Raw genomic sequence first — 5,152 nt, 5'->3', positions numbered from 1 at the left:
AAGTTGTCACTATTATGTTATATTTAAATTAACAATTTAAGTATTTTGTCCAAACTGTTCAAAAATTGTAGCTTTAAACTGATAATGGTTTACATACAACAACATATTAAACCTAATAAATTATGTATAATATGTTAAATTTTAAAGACATAATTTTATAAATAGAAGTAAAAATAGTATTATAATATTGAAATTTAGTTTATTTATGATTACACTTTAGGTTTGATACTCATTTAACCTTATTAACCAACTTATAATCATTATTAGAAAGACATTATAATTTATCACTTTTAACTATTTGCAAAATATTTTTTAGGCTGTTTAAGTTAAACTAAAATATATACTTAAGTTGATCCTGTAAGGTTATAGTTAAATGAGTAATTTAAGTATTTTATACAAATTGTTCAAAAGTTGTAGCTTCAAAATGGTAATTGTTTACATACAACAACATATTAGACCTAATAAATTAAGTGTAATATGTTAAAAGTTAAAAACATAACTTAATAAGTATAAGAAAATATATTCTTTTAGTATTGAAATTTAGTTTATATATGATTAAACTTTAGTTTTTATATTTATTTAACCATATTAACCAACTTATCATCATTATTAGAAAGAAATTGAAAAGTCATGAAAGTTTCAAATGAATGTGGTGAATGGAAAAAAAGAATAGGAGTTTCAAATGAATGTGGTGAATGGAAAAAAAGAATAGGAGTTTCAAATGAATGTGGTGCAAGTAAAAATGCAAGCTTTATAAGTATATAATGATAAAGTAGGTAAATGCAAAGACAAACTCATCACCAAAAAATCATACATACTTGTAAATATACATAACGCATTAAATGCATCACCAACACCAAGTGTAATAAATTTAACAAAAAGAAACTTGTAAAAAAGGTAAGCAAGTATCTATTTCTAACTCTAGTATATCAACAATTCAAAAAACTGTCAAAAAAGAATATAAAGGACAATTAAATTGCAATGCCAAACAATATAAGGATTATATATTATCACCAAAATAAAAGATTTTAAAATGAGTAGTAGCAACAACAAAGTGGATAATAGAGGATCTGGTTTGAGAGGGATTACTCGTATTAGAATCTATAGCAAAATACTTCATGAAACAACACCTGAAACAGAAATTAAGTAAAAGGATCGAACAAGTGAGAATAGGTAAATTATCCAGTATAAACAATAATAACTAAAACAGCAACAACATAAACAAATTGAATGTAAGTTCATGTATATTTATTTACCCATCATTCTGGAAGACCTTGACAGAATTTTTTAACAACAATATCAATTCCAAAACCTTCTGTTGATGGGTTAATGTGTTCTTGTCAACCCAACGTAAGAACACCTCTCCAAAATAGATAAGTGTTAGACTTTGAACAAAAAGCACTCATATATAAAATCATTAATTAAAGCTGTTATCTTTTAAATTTGTATCCTCCTTACCAACAAAAAGTTAAAAGGTAAATAATAATAAAAGTTATTCGGTTTGAAAAGAAAAAATATTAAAAAAAAATGCACCTGAGATATAGTTCTTGTAACTGGATTAATGAAGAAAATGAAGGGTAATCAGCTAAACAACATGCATTACCTCTTAGATCCAAAATCTAGAGATTGGAAGTAGCTTTAAACCCAGAAGGAGAATTTGATTACATATGAAAAATGTCCAATACACCCTTCAATGAAGGTATCATCTTGAATTTAAAAAAAAAAAAGTCCAATTTACCAGGCTAAGTAGATAACTTTCAAGCTTCAAACACATTAATTTGAGAAGCAACTTCAAGATTTCACCAACGTACACTTTAACTTTCAAGCATAATTGTTTGATCTTGTAACAGATCCAAAATGTAAATCAGTTTCAAGGGAAGGAAGACAAGATATCAAAATTTTCATCATGATAAACAAAGCATGCCCATATTGCCTAATTCATATGTACATGTTCCATAAAGAAGCAATGCAAAGCGCTCGATGTCCCCATATTTCCCATTACCCCATTCCCAATATGTTAAACCAAGCATTTAATCAAATGGTGGTATGCATTGTGATATTCCAGTTTCATACAACTTTAAACACATTGTTGCAACAAAACCCACCAAAAAAAACAAGCAAACAGAGAAACAGCTTAGGGTGTGTTTGGTTGTGGAAAACTGTTTTCATTTTCTAAGAAAATGTTTTCAGAAAATAGAGTTGAGTTTTCGTTTTCAATTTTCAATGAAAATTTTAGAAAGCGCGTTTGGTTGAAACCGGGGTAGTTTTTATTTTCCATATTAGAAATTTGGAAAACTTTAAAAATCACTTTTCTAATTTACATATAAGTTGGAAAACTGAAAATTTTCATTTTCTTGGAAAATTTTGGAAAACTGTACGAACCAAACGCGTTTTCAAAATTTCCGTTTTTTTTGAAATTTTTTTCTAGAAAACTGGAAAATTTTCCACAACCAAACGCACCCTTAATACCTTATGTTTTTCCTATGCTTTAGGTTATCTTTCCAAAGGGAGTCCGGGTGAAGAGAGGTAACTGTCTTCCTTCATGTTTGTGTTCCTTACTACCATAAAAGAAATACTTCATACATAATATGATCAAGCACAGAAATTGATTGAATTTTAGTAAAAAAGTGTTAGGTTATTGGCCTGGGATGAATTGTACAAAAACGGGAAAAAGAACCAAAATTTTTGCCTAATCCCAAAAAGAAAGTCACATAGAAGACCGATGAAGAAGGAGAAGCGCTTTGCACAGAGGAATTTTGAGAGTAGTTATCATAATAATATTTAACTAGATGAAATTAGATGTGCTTGTTATCTTTTGTATTTGAAACTGTAATAGATAAGCAACCATATTATAATATTTATGAAAGAATATTACATATATGAAGCAGATGTTGATATCAGTTACATAGCAAGGAGTAGATTAGCAAAAGATGATCGCATCAGACCACTACATTAGCAAAAGATAGTTTCTGGGAAGATGCAGTAAACATAGGAGCGCATTCAGGGACGGACCGAAAAATTTTCTAAAGAGGGGGCAAATATATTTTTTATAACGTTTTATTGGGGCAAATATTTTTGAAGAGTCAAAACATATAATTTTGAAGAGTTAAAATATAATTTTTTTTTAAAAAAAAAAACTTAATTTTTAATTAATTTCCTTGGAGAGTTTGTTTATTTGTTTTTTGAGGTTTTCTATAAGTTGTTCAAGTTTCTTTCGCATCTCCTGCATAGATCATGTGTACCCTTTAGGAAAATGTTTTAACTATATATTAAATGTCTAAAATACCCTTCAGCAAAGACAAAAGTACATAAATCATACTTGTAACAACGTTAAGTAACAAGGAAATCATGCCTACCCTTTAATAAAGAAAAATAATATATAAAAACCGTCTGTACCCTAGTTAAATGTCTAGAATAGTCTTCCTAATAAAAATAGAGACATCTTATTTGTGAGCTTGAGATATAAAAATGAAAAATGATACAGATCTATATAAAATCAGATCAACAATACATATATATACAGCACAATAAATTAATTAACCCGCACTTTGAGAGCTGTATCAGTTCTTTGAAGAATTTCATCAAGCACTTGATGTGCGATATCAAATAAGCCAGATATCAGCAACAAAAGTAATCCAACCCCTTTTTCAATGAGTACCTTTTTCACCCACAAAAATATGAAAATAGCAATACATTTAGGATGATGATATTCAATTTTACTAAGAAAAACATTTCATGTTACCAATTGATAACATCACAACAAACAAATGGATTCACTGTCATTATAAATGAAAAGAATACATGATTTTAGAAAGAAGGGGTAGAAATGAAAACCTTATTCTTCCACAACATCCCCTCGCACTTGAACCACTTCAACCAACTCCTTAAGTGGTGTAATCTTTGTAAGAAGAAATACTGTAAACCAAAAAATTAAAATGGACCTTCAATAAATGAAAAAGAAGAGTTTAGAATAGAAAAAAGATAGATGAATTCACCTTGAATCAGTCGAATGATGGTGAAAGTTGTGGAGGCACATGAGTGTTGTCTTCATGGTTCCTCTTGAAGAAAAAGGGAAGCAAGAACTCCCTGGGTTCGCTTTATGTTGTCCACTCTGGATTTCCTTCAACCAAAAACCCTCTTTGCCTCTTTCCTCCTTTCAACGGACCAGTTGGGCAATATTTGTCGAAATCATGAGTGTTACACCGATGTTTGCTGTCTGTGTCATTGGTAGGGTCGCTTCTCGGGGCGGAAACGATGGTTCGATTCTGCCGAGAATAACCATGGTTGAGAGAAAAGTAACTGAGAGAAGAGTGAGAAAGTTATTGGATGAGATAGGTGGTGAGAAGCGAAGATAAGGATGAGAAAAGATATGAACTTTGTGTAGTTAGAAGGGAAATGAAAAGTTGAGTGTCTAAGCAACGAAAAGTAAAACCTTCGTGTCCAAACATGAAAGGGAAAAAATGTTATTGTAGATAACAATTTTAAGCTTTTATGGTATATATAATGTGTGAGAGATTGGAAGAGGTCACATGATTTACGAAATTACGATATCAGATTTGGGAAGAATGCAAGATGAAGACCGAAAATTGAGGATGGTTTGAATATCAACACCAAAATACTTTCTCGATTTCTAATCTTATTGATGATCCCTTGCGATTTACCATGAAACAAACAACTATTTCTATTGATTACTTGCGTTCAAAAGGTGTAGAAGATATGGACATTTGGCAATGTGGCTAATAAAGTGACACGTGGTGCAACGCTAATAGAGTGACATGTGCCTCTTGGGTATATATATATATATATATATATATATATATATATATATATATATATATATATATATATATATATATATATATATATATATATATATATATATATATATTAGTTTATAACCCGTCGAAACCACAGTTACAAAATTAATTAAACTTTTATATACTAAAAATTCAAAGTTATTAATCAATTAGTTTAAATAAATTATTAATTAAGATATTTTTTAGTTATATATAAAATTATAATCATTGATTTAATTAAATATGTGAAATTATATCACTTTATAATTTGTATTAATTTTATTTTAATTTTTATTTTAATGCTATTAATTTAATGTAGATAGAGTGGGAAATTTAAAATTTAAAATGAATAATCA

At 28.7% G+C, this 5,152-nt stretch overlaps 1 long non-coding RNA gene across 2 annotated transcripts; it reads right to left on the bottom strand.

Annotated features, from left to right (window-relative positions):
- Positions 1 to 898: 898 nt before the first annotated feature.
- On the bottom strand, positions 899 to 4,691 carry LOC145096929 (uncharacterized). Of its 2 annotated transcripts, none has more exons than XR_013704164.1 (3): positions 3,996 to 4,691; positions 1,257 to 3,915; positions 899 to 1,130 (listed from the first exon to the last, which is right to left on the bottom strand). It is a non-coding gene; the product is annotated as an uncharacterized LOC145096929 (long non-coding RNA). The 2 variants fall into 2 exon arrangements; XR_013704165.1 differs by lacking the exon at positions 899 to 1,130 and having other exon boundaries at positions 3,470 to 3,658; positions 3,835 to 3,915; positions 3,996 to 4,671.
- Positions 4,692 to 5,152: the final 461 nt, after the last annotated feature.

The sequence above is a fragment of the Lactuca serriola genome, chromosome 4, assembly GCF_051521515.1.
Source record: "Lactuca serriola cultivar US96UC23 chromosome 4, Lser_US96UC23_V15, whole genome shotgun sequence".
In the NCBI taxonomy this organism is placed as follows: Eukaryota; Viridiplantae; Streptophyta; class Magnoliopsida; order Asterales; family Asteraceae; genus Lactuca; species Lactuca serriola.
The sequence above is the reverse complement of the archived record's forward strand: the minus strand, read 5'-3'. Positions and strand labels throughout refer to the sequence as shown.